An 18230-nucleotide genomic window follows, 5' to 3' on the forward strand; every position below is an offset into this window, starting at 1 on the left:
TAGGAAAGCTAAGTGTTTACAACTTTGAGAGCCATAAAATACTTAACTCTGCCACACAGATAGCAGGCAGAAGTGAAGTACTAAATCTGACAGACTAACAGCTTTAAAAGCTGTTAAATGCTTCAGTCTTCCTATTTGCATGACTGCACACAGTGCTTTGCAGCCTTTTAAAAGCTGCTATCATTTCTTGTCACTGTTCTGGTATAGATGCAGAGTATGTTCTAGAGCAAGATCTGAGCAAAAAGATCTGAAATGTACATAATAAACTTGTTATACACAGCTTTGACTCAGAAAATTGCATAAAAAGGTTGTATTGTCCCCAGTTTCAGAATGCAGACAGTACTTTCTATGTTAACAGTGCAGCTACACACCAGTCTTGTCATAAGCCCCAATCGCAGCAACTCTAAAAGGTACATAATAAACTTTGTTATTCACCTTTTAAAACTATAACAAAAATTTTCTTTTTTAACTGCAAGACATACAGCAGCCACCACAAAGTAGCATCTGAAGCATTTTGACACCTTCAAAAGCTGTATTATAGGTTCATAGGTAGATACTAGGCTAGCCCTAGGGCCTATACAAGTCTAGCCAAAAAGGTACCCTGGCTTTCACCACCCATGAAAATAATTTTCCTGTGCTGCTGTCAAGCAGAACCACTGAAGTGATCCCGGGGTGAATTTCTTATTACCCATCCAATCATCAAGATTTTTCTTGAAGAGTGCTAATGAGGAGCTCTGTTTGACGTAGATAGGTAGTCTGTTCCAGAGTATGGGAAGTCTCTGGGACAGGAATCTATCCCTCCAGCATGTTCTGTTTATTGTGGTGACAAGGTTTAGGTCCCTAGAGCGTGTAGCTCAGAGGGATTTCTTTAAGTGGAGCATGTCCAACAGCTCTGGGTTTGACATAGCTTTGTATGTTAGAGGTTGCCTCTGAGTAGTCGATATGCGAAGGAGTAAAGCTGGAGTTTTTTGAGTCGGTCTGCGTGGGGCATCTGTTTGAGGCCAGTAATCATCTTTGTGAGGTATTTCTGCAAGCTTTTCCAGTTGTTGTAGGTGTCTTGTGAGGTGCATACCAAAAGGGGTGTTCTACTCTATAATGGGTCTAATGAGTGATGAGTAGAGGGGAACAATGACCTCTTTTTTTCTGGATGAGAAATCTTTTGTGATGAGGTGTGCCAAGTAGAAGGGTTTCCTGACCACTGTGGCAATGTGATTATCAAAGGAGAGACTACTGTCTACCTGTGTCCCAGGGTCTCTTATCACACTTTTGGTGTTAAGTAGACTACTGCCTATGTGGTAGTTCATGGGTACAGAGATTTTACCAAAGGGGATGACAATGCACTTTTTGGCATTGAGCTTGAGACCATGGCTTTGACACCAGGCATCTGTCTCAGTGAGGCCCTTTTGTAGGATGTCCACATCGTTAGGAGTTTCAGTTATGGCTCCTAGTTTACAGTCATCTACAAACTTAGCCAAAGACCTTCTGTGTTAGCCTATACTTCAGAGAAGTAGATACCAAACATGAGAGGAGCCAGGACTGAACCCTGTGGTACTCCACTTATCACTGGTCTGAAGTCTGATTTGGAGTCTGCTACTTTCACAGTGCAGGTTCTGTCAGTAAGCCAGTTGGCAACCCATCTTGTGACATAGGGATTTATACCTAGTTTAGTGAGTTTATCTATAATTCCAGAGTGGGGGATGGTGTTGAACACCTTGGCGAGATCTAGATAGGCTGTGTGAACCACCTTACCCTCATCTATGGCTTTGGTGACTGCTTCAAAGAAGTCTATCAGGTTTAGGAGACATAATCTGCCTTTTACAAACCCGAACTGTGTGGGGTCCAGAGTTTGGAGATCTCCAATGTCTTTGTTTATGAGTTCCATGATGATATGTCCCATAGCCTTGCAGACCAGGCTCGTCAGGCTAATGGGGTGGTAGTTCCCGGGGTCTGTTGTGCCCCCCCCTTTGTGGAGTGGGATAACCGTCGCGGTGTGCCATTCAATGGGCACAAAGCCTGAGATGAGGCTGTGATTGAACATGGCACTTAGGTGGGGTGCCAGTTCATTCTGTAGTTCGTGTAGAAGGCAGCCTGGGATGTTTTCAGGTCCCATGGACGCTGTGTTTTTGGCTTTGGAGAGTGAGGTTTTTACCTGTGCAGCCGTGATTACAAGAACTTTGCATTCTTCCAGTATAAAGATGGGCCCCTTTAGGGGCTGAGGGGGGGGGGGGTAAAGTTAGCACTGAACCTATCTGCCAGGATGTTGGCAATATCAGTTGGTTCTGTACATTTAGTGTAATTGTGCTGTAACTCAGAGCAGATCTGAGTGTTACCACTGAGATTCCTGACATAGCTATAGAATGCTTTGTGGCTGTCTTTAGAATCAGTAGTGATTTTGTTTTCATAACTAGCTTTGGAGGATTTTATGAGGGATCTCGGCTTCTTACTGAGATCCTCCAATTGTGGAATTTTACTCTTTTTTTTCAACAGTTTCTTTCTTCTGTTGTTGAGTTTGTTTATGGCAGAAGACCACCAGATTGTCTTCCGTTTTTGGAGGATAGCATCTTGGTTCTGTTAGGGATAGCACGATCCATGCACTCGTGTAAGTGTTTATAAAGTGCATTTGTGTAGGATTCGGCAGTCGAACCTCCATTGTCCATCTGCATGGGTGTCGTGAAGTTTGCCACTCTGTCTTAAGAAGCGTGAAGTTGGCTTTGGAGAAATTTTTACAGTTGTTTTCCTAATGAGGGGTGGGAGCGGGATGTGGAAGTCTAGGGTTAGCAGCTCTTTAATCCTGTTAGCTAACTACCAGACCATTAATCCTCTAAGCTAATTGTTAGTGTCGAACAGCTTTTAAAGCTCTTGGTTGATTCAAGGTACACATTGCTTTTCACCATTATCCATGTGGCAGTATTTTTTTCACAACTTTCAAATCTGGTACAATACTTGGGCTCCTACATTTTTTTCTCTTGTCTGTAGTTATAGTATATTAGAGCATCTGAAGCTCCATATATTCAAACAATTATAATATGGCCAAATAATTTTTTGTCAGGTAGACGGAAATGTTGGAGGTGTGGTGGGGAAGAAAGAGGTAACTTGAAATACATGTCTTGGGAGCATAATGAGTTGGCAGACTTTATAAACTCCCTACAAAGTACTCTATCAGAAATATTTGGCGAGCCTACAGGTGCAACTAAAGAATTTTTTTTTTATTTTATTTATGCTGGGATACCCTCACACTCTAAACCAACTGTAATTAAAATAGTGAATATTGTAACAGAGATAAAGGAACTGGAAGCAGGATCTTTAGAAAAGGAAAGGAGTAAATTACATAGAAAAAGAAAATGGAAATTGTGGGAACGATACGTGCAGAATAATGTTTTGGAGGGAGGGAAGGAACTGAGGAATTTATATAATGTTGGATTGATGATAACTGTACAAAGAATATATGTAATGTATAACGTTTGTAACTGTGAACATGTTAATACGGTTTGTTTTAAATGTACGTATGCCTATTGTAATGTGTATATATATATATATATATATATATATATATATATATATATATATATATATATATATATATAAAATATATATTTGTAAGTGATAATTCAATAAAGATGCTAAAAAACAATTATAATTGGGCCTCTCTGACCATACTACCTGATATGTGTTCTTGACATAGATGTCAAGATTCCTCTCTTGAGCTTTTACTTCATTCTGGTATGAAGGTAAATTTACTTTTGTCCATGTCTCATGCACATAAGAAGTTGGCTATGATCAGAAACCTGAAATCCCCTATATTATTGTGAAGTGGTAAGCACTTTTGCTTGATAATTTCTGAACTTCATCTGACATAAATTCACTTTCATTATGTCATTAAATAGAAAAAAATGCATCATACAATATAAAAAATAAAACAATCGGCCACTTAATTATTAACAGTTTCAACATCGCACATACATAGTTAAAATAAAATATAAAAATATAAAGGGCCTATCAATATAGCTGAATAGAAAATACAAATGCATTACTACAAATCAGTCTAGACTTGAGCTAACATTAAAAACTTAAAGACTTGCTTAAGCCTGGGTACCACAATGCATTAAAATCCAGCTGCCACTGAAATTCACATCTTTAGCAAAAAGGAAAGCACCACGAATCAAGTTGGATACACTCAAGGCAGTTTTAATGAACAAAAACAACACTTTTAACGCTGAGTACATACAATAAACGTTTTTGTCTTCAACTTCATCAGATAAAAAAGAAATCCCACAAATCCCCTTATATATTCAAAGTAATTAATTCAATTAAAAATTATCCAGTAGGAAAAAAGATGTCATTAACTCATTACAAATGTTAAAACTCTGTACCTTTTCAAAGATACCTTAATCTCCATCAATTGCAACCACATCTTGTATTTGATACCAGTGTATCATTTAATTGCATTATGAACCTTCATTAATTCTAAATTTTAAATTAAAATATAAAAAACTTTTATGAAAAACTTTTAAAAACCGTATTAAACAGTTACTACATGTCAAATATTGATAAAATAATCTTTGACTCCCTCGTGTGGCAGAAATAAATATTACTTTGTCCACTTTTATTACCAAGTTGTTTTACCTTTCAAATTGTATCTTTAAAATATATAAATGAATATATTCTTAAAATTTCACCAAAACACTTTAAAACATCTTGTATATGTGAACTAAAGAGAAAAAAGTATTTACAGTTTGGCAGATCTTAGTTTCAATACTGGAGCTAATGAAATCATATCACTGAGACCCGGAGGTCTACTTGCTTCTAATATTAGCTGCCAGTATAATTCCCTATATTCAACCAGAGTTTCCCACATACCACCCCTTGGGTCCACTGTAACAACTTCAAGAACAAAAAACTGGAATCCAGATGTTTTACATGTCATACTATGTTTGTATAATGCATTGTTTTCATTCTTATTCCTAATGTCATACAAATGTTCATATATTCTTTGTTTTAATTTTCTTTCACTTTTGCCCACATAAAAAGATTCACATTCCTTACACATAGCCAAATATATAATGCCTTTTGTGTTACAATTGGCATAGGTGTTTAACAACAAATTCCTCTTCCTAGCTTGCAAGTAAATAGAATCTCCAGTTTTAAGGTGGGCACAATAGTTACAACAACCACATTTGTACAATCCTTTCCTTCCTCTTGTTGTCTTCTCTTGTTTACCATTGTTGGAACCCCTTTCTAACATGTTCTTAATAGTGTTCCCCCTACGATATATATGTATGTCAAAGGTTTCACAAAAATATATTTTAAATCTGATACTTTTGAAAAGTTGCTCCATTCCCTGTCCATTACCCTTCTCACTAGACTTGACTGACCATCATAATTAGTAACAAACCCCAAATTGTAGTCATTATTTGAACCAGTATTTAATTTTTCTATAGTTCCTTTCTGAGGTAGTGTTTTCCCCAGAATTGGAGCAAATTTGCCCTTTCTTTCTTCTGATACTTCTTTCAGTAATTGATCAAATAACTCTCTGGGGTATCCTCTATTCAAAAATAACTCCTTCAATTTAATACTTTCACATATAAAAGTTTCATCGTCAGAAGTCATTCTACTCATACGTACTAGTTGGCCTTTCAACACCCCCCTCTTCTGATACAGTGGGTGTGAACTAGTATAGTGTAGGTAAGAATTTGAGAAGGTTTCTTTTCTGTGAATCTTAGATACAAAATTTCCTTTATTTTTCTTTATGTTAACATCTAAATAAATTAACTCGTGATTATCAAATTTGTGGGTGAAATCAAAAAATTCAGTTGTACCATTAATGTATTCAACAAATTCTTCAAAGTTATTTTGATTCCCCACCCACAAAAAACATAAGTCATCAAGAAATCTTCCATATAGTGTCCAAAAATCTTTGTAAGGAGACCTCAGGAGATAGTTGTTTTCCCAGTAGGCCATGATAATATTAGCATAAGTGGGGGCACAATGTGCCCCCATGGCCACTCCTTTCTCCTGTTTGAAATATTCCCCTTGAAAGAAAATGAAATTGTTTAACACTATTTCCATTAAAACCAATATTGTTCTAAACTCACTATGAGAAACTTCCTTGTAACCAACCAACATCTCTTCAAACCATTCCATACCAACATCATGTGGTATACTAGTAAATAAATCTACCACATCTAACATGCCAAAAGCTATTTCTTCTTTAAATAAGGTGGGGTGCAATTTCCTCAGAAAATCCCAAGAATCCTGTAATATATTCCTGTTATTCAAAACCAACCCCTTCACCTTAACATCCATGTACTTAGCTAAAGGTGCTGTTACTGAGCCATTTGCTGAAACTATAGCTCCTAGTGGTGGATAGTTCATATTTTTGTGTACCTTGGGAATCCCAAAGATTGAAGGGACTTTAGGTTTCTCTACATGCAAATATTTGTATGTTTTGATGTCAATTAATCCTTCCATTAATAAGTCATTTAAGGCCACTTGTATTTTCTTATATGCTATATCGATTTCATTGATGGATGTTCTAGAATATTTGTTAGTGTCGTTCAAAATTTCCATCATTTTGCCTTCATATTGTATACTATCCATAAGTACAACCCTTCCACCTTTATCTGGTTTCATCACTCTTACATTTCTGTTGTTACTTAAGTCGTTTAAGACTTCATGTTCTAAAGATGTTAAATCGGGATGCACAAACTGTTGTTTCAAACTAGCCCTTAATTCTCTTTCAAGTGTTAACTCAAAGTTCCGCAATTGCGGGTGCAGAGGTGGGTTAAAGGTGCTACTACGTGCCAAACTGTTTCCATTTAAACTGGTTGTCTTTCCATTGAAAAATAGTTCTAAATTTTTCTTTCTCAGAAATAGTTTTACATCTGCTAATAATTTAAAAATGTTTGTTCTCTGCCTTGGTATAAAACCAAAGCCCTTAGAAAACAATTCAAAAAATGTTTTATTAACAACTATACTAGAATAGTTAAATACATTGAAATCCTGGTATGTCCATCTATTACCTTCCTGAACTATACTATCTACTAGTTCCATCCAATTTCCTTCCTCCCCTGGGGTCTCCAACCCCTGCCCGTGTAGTTTTTTGTATTATAAACAACTGGCTCTTTATCCATAAGTCTTTCAGATCTCCTAAGTGGAGGGAATTCAGAACAACCAGGTTCATTTTCCATAGGAAAAACATCAACCCGTGTCATCCCATCATTAAATTCTCTTTCCCAGTGTACCTTCCCTCCCTTAGCCCAAAATTTAGGCTTTGGGTAATGTGTTTTATTTTTGTATTCATTAGTGTCTCTCTCAATCTTCCCTACCTTCTTATTCTGTACTTCCACACATTTGACCTCTAAATTCTTTAATAACTTATTGTATTTAATTTTTTTTTCTTCCACTTTAAACAATAAATCACTAGTAATACCCTGATTGACTCGATCAATTTTTCCATGCAGTTTCTCCATCTCAACTACATTGTTTTTAATGATAGCTCTCATTATATCAAAATCACAGTGATCAAACTTCATCTCACACAAATTCACTTTCATTATGTCATTAAATAGAAAAAAATGCATCATACAACACAAAAAATAAAACAATCGGCCACTTAATTATTAACAGTTTCAACATCGCACATACATAGTTAAAATAAAATATAAAAATATAAAAGGCCTATCAACATAGCTGAATGGAAAATACAAAGGCATTACTACAAATCAGTCTAGACTTGAGCTAACATTAAAAACTTTAAAGACTTGCTTAAGCCTGGGTACCACAATGCATTAAAATCCAGCTGCCTCTGAAATTCACATCTTTCCCAGATGTCACCCAAATCCCCGTCTAACCACCATCTGTTACTTTCCCCAAAACATGGAATTCAAATTTATTAATGTTACTCTAAATGCCATTTTGTCTGAATAAAGAGTTACTCCTGTTTTTATTTTAACACCCCCTTTATATGTTTATGCATGTGTCCTGAGGGCTTGTGCTTTTTTAAGATATCTGTGTTAGTTTTGAATGTTGAACTGGTCAGAATCTCAACATCAGGGAAACTCCCTTTGTCAATGAGATGAGAAAATTAGGCCATTTATTATAACAAGGTGGACAGCAAAAAGGGGTTAAGTGTGGGCTTTGTAGCCACAGAAAACACTTTATGTTAGTTTCATCAAGTTGCAAAATAATCCATCTCCATCCAATTTTGTGTGATGTAACGCAGACAACTAACATATCTTTGCTGAACTACACTGATTCTTTTAGTAATGTAGGAGGTGGGTGTTTCTGGGTGACAGGCATATGTGTTATTATTATGAGACCCTAGAAAATTAATGTAATATGAAAGAAGCAATAAGGAGGCCTTAGACATAAGCTTTGCTTATATTATACATTACACAGAGGAAATATATGCTTGCATACACTACGCTGTAGCAAATCCACCATGCACTTTACATGGAAAATAATCATAAATTTCACCTTTAACCAATAAAAGAAAACACAAAGCTTTCTTTAGTTACTGACAATTTTATGATTTGGTTTTTGACAACAAACACTGCACCTGCTGACTATAAACAGAAAAACTTAATTGGTAAATACACTGGTTATACAACAAAATTCCATGTAGCCTGCCAATATTTTGAACTCTGCACTTCTGTACTCAGTATTTTCCACACAAAAACTGCATTCAGTAAATAACAAATGAATGGAAAAATATTTTAAAAAATTTATTTTGTTTTGATAATCTCGTGAAAATGTACTTATTATATTTAAAAATGATGCTACATCTGTTGAGTTTAAGCAGAGGAAGTTCAATTTACTTTCAGTGGCTAAGTGAAATATAATTAACTCATTAAATCCAAGTGACTCCTCTAGGTGCATCTGCAGTTAACTCCTACTGACGCCTCTAGGTGTGAAATATTGCTTGTTCATATTTGCATCAATAATTCCAAAACCATGGTATGTACAGGGTTTTAAAAGATTTCATCTTAAAGCTTACATAATAGCACACTCTGCATTAATATTTGACCCCTGTCTAGTGAAGGTAAACAGATACTAATTGTTTTTATGATATTAATTTATATAGATATAATTTTCACATTTTTCTGCTCAACAACCAAGTAACACATACAGAACTCTTTAGCCTCATATTAAAGCTCTCAGTCAGATAAATAAAATGCTACTGACAGTATGTGTGAAACTTGAGTGGTTGCTGAGATATTCTAAGTTGCTTACAAAATATTATAAATGTAACTGTGCTTACTGTGATTTATAAAATGTGGTTTAAAACCTAGAATCTAAAGAATACTACCACTATAAAATAGCTTGTGCTGTGGAGTTTGCCAGTTATACTTCTTTTATAGCGTATATAGTTCCAGAGATATGAATATTTTTTTGAGGACATAATTTGATTCTGTGAAAAGGCTTAGAATCCGTCCATTGGAAGTTACATTGCAAACGCCCTGAGCTCCAATGGAGAGAATTAATTCGTATAAGGAGATTTGTACCTTAGATCTTGGCTGAAAAAGGTCCAAAGACAACCCACCCACCTGTATAACAAAAAATAAATGAATAAAAAAATATGAAGGCAGATGATAAAATGAACTACAACCATAAAATGCACTGTGACCAGGTAGAACTCTCCATGGATCAGAACCACTAATTCAGAACACTAACACACTACCAACATTCAATGAAAATATACATTTTATATAAAAACTTGCTATAGCAAAACAAAAAACAAACAGTTTTGACATCAAAGTGCCTTTGTCATTTTTGTCATTTAACACACACACACACACACACACACACACACACACACACACACACACACACACACACACACACCTGTTAAGCATTCACTTAATCCTCCACAAAAGGTGATTTTTCCTCTGAGGGATCTCAACATCTCAACTGTACCCCAGTAGTTAATAAATCCAAAAAAAGACTGAAAGAAAGAAAGAAAGAAAAGAAAAAGAAAACTGTACTGCTGTTATAGAAAATCCATAATTACTTGCACAGCTGTTGTATGGTCTGCAAATGAATTCCTAATAGGCTATCTATTAAAACACTGTAGTTAATATAAATTCAGATAGCTTCTACTATACTTGTAATGATTTCTGCATAACTTGTACTTTTACTTTCTTGCTTAGTAAAATTGCTCTCTTTCTGTGTGAAGTTTTGATAAAACAGCTAGGTTTCATGTTTTGCTGCAAAAATCTGCTTTGTCTGATGTATACAAAGAGGTCATTATTCCATCATTATTTAACATGACCTGCTGTTATGAAGCTGCTGATTCTGGGCCTATCTCTGTCATCCATGCACAGTCAAAAGTACTGGAAAGATGACTTTACTCTCAAATGGTAGGCTGTATGAGTAAATATGGAACTGCTGGTTTCTGAACCACATGTAACCCAGTACCATTACTGCTGTTTCACACTCATGGATAAAAATCTTGATGGTGCTAACTGTGGCTAACTCATATCCTCTCTATTCTCTGATCTAAGGAGAGCATGCAGCTCTGCTGACATGCTCTCCTACATGAAAAGTTGATTATACATGATGTACAGTATGTGTTTGTGTGTGTGTGTGTGTGTGTGTGTGTGTGTGTGTGTGTGTGTGTGTGTGTGTGTGTGTGTGTGTGTGTATATATATATATATATATATATATATATATATATATATATATATTTATATGGATCCCCTTTAGAAGCTCATAGTCTTCAAACTTCAAATGGCCGAGACCATAAGATCAAAGTTTTGAAACTGAAAGTTTTGAATGGAGATCGCCATACTGCGCGGAACAGGAAATTTACTGTTTTCCTCACTGTGGTGTGATCTTGGACCTAGTACGTTTATTTAAAGGGGGTACAACTTCTTCTTTCTTTGTGCCTGGTTGTGCCCACTGCTGGGACATCCCTCCCCCCAAGATTTAGCTAACTCAGTGCAAATCACTGAGCAAGCTAGTCAAATTATTCTGCATGCAACAGATTAAAAATACCTTGGAATCTGTCTGGATCACTTTCTGCTTGTAACAGAGATAAAGGACACCACTGGGAAGAATATTTTGATTTTCACAGTCAAATAGGCCCTCTTCTTTATCACACTTGACATAGTGTAAGCCATGCAAAATGCCGTTGCAAAATGATTGCCTTAGTGGCCACAACAAGAACAACCATGAGACAGTTTCAGCTGCAAACTGGTTTCCTATTATAGAACAAGTTAGCTTTTACTCTCATCTCCCTGACTTGCAACTTCCTTTATAATATGCACTGCCCTACTCTTAAAGATGACCAGTGATGGCAGATTTATAGATTTTTCAAGGCAAGCATGCATTTTCCACACCTGGCACCATGTATCGGGAGGTTCTTTATTATAAGATACATAGTATAGCTTGCAACATATTACAGTCCTTTGTGATTTTTTCTGTCCTCTTTGTGTATAATTTCTCTATCACATTCAATAATCGTTCTGGTCTTTACTAAGCTGGTTATATGTATGTTATAAAATTCACTTAAGATGTCTGTGCAATGTGCAGAGGGCATGGCAAGAAAATAAGCTCCACAGAGTCTGTAATCAGCTATTGCTCTGCTGTACTCATCTGAATAATCTGAGGCAGCCACTGGTTTCTGCAAAACTTAAGTAGTTTCACTTTATCTGCATTTTTGAACTGTGTTTTTACTGTACCACTGCAAAAACTAACTGTATTTATATATTTTTGATTGCACTTTGTTTGCTGTAGTATAGACTAGATTCAGAACAGCTGCTTCTAGTTCTGTTTGGATATCTTGAGCACTAAACCAGGTTATCTTTTTGGTGGAGAGGGTTCCCTGCACCCTTGTGGCAGGAGTGTGTGGTCAGAACTCATCCAATTGAAGGTTACTAGAACAGGGCTCAGTTTGAGAATTTTTTTTGGTTACTTTATTTAAATCCTTTTGCTATATAAGCCCCGCATTTGCATGAAGTGCACCATTGTGTACTACCATGCAGACATAGTTAGTGTTGATGGTTAGAGATGCAAACTTTTCTGCTTCAAATTTTCCCTTAGTACTTTGCTGGTGTTCCATCAGCAAGTTCTTATAATTGTGCCTCACCAACAGGTGAAGCTCCTGCAGTACCAATGTAGATCTTACCCACTAGCCAGTTGTATGTTTTGACCACTTCTCCTGTCCTCTACCTACATGGTCCTTCCTGTCCTCTCCCTGTTTCTGACCACATCAAACTTATTTAGCATTACATATACACAATTTTCCACAGTTTCTCCAGCCACCCTGGTTGACACTGGCATTCTGGGGCAATGTAGCAATTACCTCATGTACATTGACAACCCACTTCTTCTAGTTCACACTAATTCAATATATGAGAGATGCAGCTATATTAAGAACCTAGAATCCAGGGTCTCTTACTCACCTGTCAGTTCATCCGACAGAAGGCAGGTTGTTAGCATGCACACCACACCTTCTGCACTAACCAAACCAACAACACATAAATCTACGTATGCGGAGGTCCTTACCAGAAGCTTACCTAAACACCAGAGACCTCCCAAACACAAGCACGCTTCACATAATACATACCCTGCAGAGCATAGTACACATAACATCTCACACGCCAGTGTCTAATCAGATAAGCCCCAAAGGCATAACACAAAGTCAAACACCCTATTCATAGGTGACTCTATTGTGAGATACACAGACATCTCTCTCAGCAGGCTGGATAAGGAAAAGATTCTGTCAGGTGCCATCCTGGCATATTACATACCATATTTCACACGCACTCAAGTCTCTCAACAACTACTGTTATGACTGTGTCATAGTCCATGTTGGTGTGAACAACTTGAGATGTAACTCACTGGACTATATGAAGAGAGATATGACCAAGCTCTCTGATTATGTGTCTCAGGCAGGTATGCCCTTAGCTTTAACCAGCTTTTTCCCTTTGCCTAGGATGATGCCATAATGCAAACAAAAAATGGTTGACTTCAATAATTGGCTAAGTTTCTGGTGTCATTCAAAGGAGATCCAGATTTTGTCTGCCTGGGATGATATGGTCGACAGACCTTGATGCTTTGCTAGAGATGGTCTTCATCTGTCACTCCTGGGATTTTGGTTACTAGCTAAGGCCCTTGCCACCCCCATAGTGCCTTTTTTAGGCAGTGCCACAAGAGCAAAATTCCAGACATAATACCCTCTAAAAACAACCTCAAGGTTATGCCGCTAAATGGTAGGAGTCTAAACCTGAAACTGCACTCACTGGAAGTATCCCTTACCTTGGAAGATGACAACATTTTTGCAGTCACAGAGACCTGGTTTAGGCTGCAGACAGCACCTAAAAAACCTAGATACCAGTTTATACTTACTTACACACGTTCAGACCACAAACTGAAGGTGTGAGAACCAAAGGAGGTAGCGTATCATTATTCATTAAAGATAATTATACAATGACTGGCAATTAATATTCTAAAATGAGCACACTGATTGGCCAGCTCAAACAGCATGCCCATTGTAAATCCCAGACTATAGCAACAGAAAAAGGTCCGGTCACCCAGACTTTTTTCCGTTAATATATTCTGTCAGTTTTTATTTTTATAGTTGTTTTAAAAAATAAATAAATATGTAGTCTGGACTCCGGACATATGAGAGACAGTATGGAGAAAATACGAGGAAAATCAGGTACGTTATTTAAAATTCAAGACACGTACCTGATTTCCCTTGTATTTCCTCTATTCAGGCTCTATCCTAACTGCCCTAAACTTTTTTTTTAAATTTAAAAAAAAAGAAAGAAAAACAGAGCAACGGAGATCTTTTCTCCATTGCTTACTTTCCCCAAGCACTGATGTACTGGGTATGTGCAGTACATCAGCTAAATCAACTATGAGAAGTCCAGTGGCAGAAGGACAGCACACCGCTGTTATTCAAAGACATTATTTAAGAAAAGTAAGTATTTTTTTTCTTAAATAATGTAATTGTATAATAGCAATAACCCACATCTGGGTGTGGGTAATGCTTGATTCCCACGATTGGCTTTGTTTGGTCACTCGTACTTCACCCTCGTGACCAAACCACACCAACCGTGGGTAAGTCTAGCTTTACCCACACCCAGACATGGGTTATTGCTTAAATCCAATGCCCTAGATCAGCTGGTTGCAATTTGTGTGTATACTGATCATGTCTAACTAAATGTATCTGTAATTTTTCTTTGTGGAGCTTTTCTCCCTGGGCCTCTGCTGAAAAGGGCCTTTTCGGCTCAGTCAGACACCCCCAGTTAACAAATGTAAAATAAAATAAATAAAATAAAAATAAGCCTCTAGACTGGTTATACAACATGATACTTCAGGTGCAACTGACTGCTAGCAAGACCCCTCTTCAAGTCACTGCCAGCTATAGGACCCCCTCCATAAATCAGGACACCACTCAGCCTACTTGGATCTACTCGAGTCAATCAAGATAAAACCGAACACCCTGGTCTTGGGTGACTTTAACTACCCTTGCATTGACTGAGTAAATTATACGTCTTCTAATGCTCTTGCCCAAAAGTCCCTCAATTTCATTAACTCCAATGCCCTGGATCATCTGGTTGATACCCCCACAAGGGGCTCAAATATACTGTATCTGGTGATCACCAACATAAGGTGCCACTGCACCACTCCCAGTGTAATGTCCTCCCTGGTGAGATCTGACCACAAATCAATCTTGTTAGAAGTAACTACAATGCCAGACCCCCTGCCCACAGCAGCAACTACACTAAAAATCTTCTCCAAGGCCAATTACAGCCTCTCATGAGATGGCATAAATAGCTTTCCAGCCCCTCCCCCCACAGACGGAAGTCACCTATGTTGGGTTATACACCTATGTTTTATATGAACATCTGTACAATTGTGTTGACTCTGCCGTACTTGATAGGACCAAAGTAAGATCTTCAAGGAAGAAAAAACCCGCCTGGGACATCTGCCATCAGCAAGTTATACAATAAGAGGAGGAAACTGCAGTTTAAGAGTAGGAGGGAAGGGTCTCAAAACTGGAAACATTCCCTCCTCAACTTAATCAAGTAAATAGGACTCTTTTGAAGTCCTTCGAGGCTAACTATGAATCCAAATTAGCTTCCCAAACTAAGGACAACCATAAGGCATTCTTTAATTACATCCAGAACCTCAAAGTAAAGTCCCAGATTTGCACTGAACTTGTAGTTAATGGTGCTACATATAGAGGACCTGTGGATATAGCAAACCTGCTGGCTGACAGGTCCAGCGAAAACTCCCAACCACACACATCCCAAAGCATCCCTACTACCTGTCTACTACCTAGTATCTCTATGGAGCAGGTCTTAAACACCTTCTCCAAGGCCAAAAGGTCAGCCTCTATGGGACCAGATAATATCCCAGGCTGCATTCTATGAGAATCAAAACAGGAATTAGCAATATCACTGGGATCTCTTTTCAATCACTGCCTAAACCCTGACTTCATCCCAGAGAAATTGAAAACAGCTACTGTCATCCCTTTACATAAAGGGGGTGTTCCTACTGACCCCGGGAACTACAGACCTATTAGCTTGACCAGCCTTATCTGCAAGGCCATGGAATTAATCATCATGAACCTTATCAACAAAGATATAGGAAATCTCCAAATGCTTGACCCTAACCAGTTTGGCTTTGACAAGGGGAGATCTTGCGTGTTAAACTTGGTGGACTTCTTTGAGACAGTCACCAAAGCCGTAGATGAGGTTAAATCTGTGCATACAGCCTACCTGGACTTGGCCAAGGTCTTTGACACAATTCTCCCCACTGAGGCATCATTGACAAGCTCTCCCAGTTGGGTATCAACCATATATTGTCAGGTGGGTTGCAAACTGGCTCACTGATAGAAATCATACAGTTAAAATAGGGGACTCTATCTCCCCCAACAGACCCATAACCAGTGGTGTCCCACAGGGAGTGGTTCTGGTATCCCTACTGTTTGGAATCTACTTCTCCAAAGTCCAGGCAAAAAACAAAGGTATGTAGCTGACAAACTTTAAGGATGACTGCAAAATGGCAGTGGTTATTGAATCCCCTAATGATGTCAACATCCTGCAAGAGGGGCGTACACAGACTAATGATTGGTGCCAAAGTCATGGTCTTAAACTAAATGCAAAGAAATGCATTATCATCCCCTTCAGTCAGGGCGATGTTCCTGCAATCTATCACATCAATAGTAATACCCTAAGCACACATTCAGTGGTGAGAGATCTGGGTACACAGGTTGACAACAACCTTACTTTTGATCACGATGTCTCCACAGTGGTAAGAATGGCATTTTATACTGCTCATCTCATAAGCAAGGGTATTGCCTCCGGAAAAAAAAAGATGTTATAACCTCCCTGTACTCTTCATTCATCAGGCCAATAATAGAGTGCAATGCTCCCTTTGGTATGTACCTTTCCAAGCACCTGCAGCAATCTGTATAGATCACAGAGTTTCCTTACAAAGACAATTCAGAGTCTGTAGGGTCTCTCATATAGAGACAGACTGAAATCACTGTGACCTTACTCTGTGTCTTACAGACTACTCAGAGGCGACCTGTGCCTTGCACATAGGGCAATCTCTGACCCTACTTTATTGGAAATGCTGCACATTTGCAAGTCTAACAGCACACAGTTCACTCTCTCTAAGGACCTTAACCTGGTATGGACATCAACAGAACATGCTAGAGGGACACATTTGTCTCCCACAGGCTGCCTCACCTTTGGAACAGACATCCAATTCAGGTTAAACAGAGACCCTTCATTGGCACTATTTAAGCGCAATTTGGAAAATTGGATAGGCAATCACAAATTCACCCCAGGGGTTCCACCTGTGTCCATCTTGGACAGGGACAATAGGTGCTGACTTTTGTGTCTGCTTTAAAATGGACACTCTTGGGAACAAGGGTTGATGTTTGACTAGGCTTGTAGGGGGTCCAGCGCCATTAGCCTAGTAACCTCCTATGATTCTATGATCCTATGATAATCTGAAGAATTTTTAAACACCTTCTTTACATTTTTATCATGTAAAGAATGACACTACTACCCATAAACAAGAAAATAAACATTGCATTCTACATTACATATATGCTTTATTTTTAACAATTATCATTCTCTTCAGGATTACATACATTTTACAATTCTTACCTTCCTTTAATCTTCACTCCTCTTCCCAAACATCATTTTCCATGTATTGTTCCCATAAATTCCATTTATTTCTATATAGTTTGTCCCTTCCCTTTTCTAAAGAACCCAGTTCCAGTTCTTTTATCTCACATACAATATTCAGCAATCCAGTTTTTAGTAGGTTTAGATTTTGATTCTGTATTAATTTGTTTGGCGGCCAATAGCATTAAACTTAGTAAGGCTTCTTTTTATTATTTTTGGAAATTCAAGGCTAGAAGGAACTAGTTCATCCCTCAGCTATATCCATAAATTACATTACAATATGAATAAAGGAAAGGCCTAACTGTTCAGGTACATACATACATACAAGTAGCAAAATAACACATATGACCTTTGGTGCCAAAAAGAAATCAAAATGTTTTTGACATATCTGCCATGAAAAGGTATGCATCTACCTCAGGGTTAGTGTCAGGGCAGGGTTAGGATTAGGATTAGCAGGTATTAGAAACCTATTAGTAATCGCAACCCTGCCCCTAATCCTGCACATTTCTTTAGAAAAACCCTTTCCGTAACAATATCACTAAACAAGACAGGCTCAGACATACACCGCATTTTAAATCTATCCCCATACCTTACCCTTACACTAACCTGCATATAATCATGCACATACTATTAACCTCTATTGCAACATTCCTAGTCTTTTTTGTCTTTAAAGCTATCTTCCCCTTTGTACTATTCCCTCCTGCCGTCAACTCTAATATCTTCCTGCTCCCTATTTTTTCTGCAACTCCTACCAAAACATAGTTTGCAATTTCTACAAAATGTTGCACTGTTATTAATTTCTTTTATCCAAGCATTTTTATTTCTTGCTGTTAATGTAGTTTTTAACAATGATGATGTTGGCATGTTTATTCAATATTGTAATGTTACTATCTCTGAAATTCCATTACCATGTCATTTTTGTTAATTTCAAATGTCTATTAGTAATTAGTCAAATTTTATGTGGAGCTTTTCTCTTTTCTGCTGAGCAGGGGTCAATTTTTGTACCCAATTGGACAATGCAAGTAAACAAAGGCATTAAATAAGTAAATAAATAAATAAATATCTCTATACAC

The sequence above is a fragment of the Protopterus annectens genome, chromosome 5.part0 (assembly GCF_019279795.1).
Source record: "Protopterus annectens isolate FY-2018-M chromosome 5.part0, PAN1.0, whole genome shotgun sequence".
Classification (NCBI taxonomy): domain Eukaryota; kingdom Metazoa; phylum Chordata; order Ceratodontiformes; family Protopteridae; genus Protopterus; species Protopterus annectens.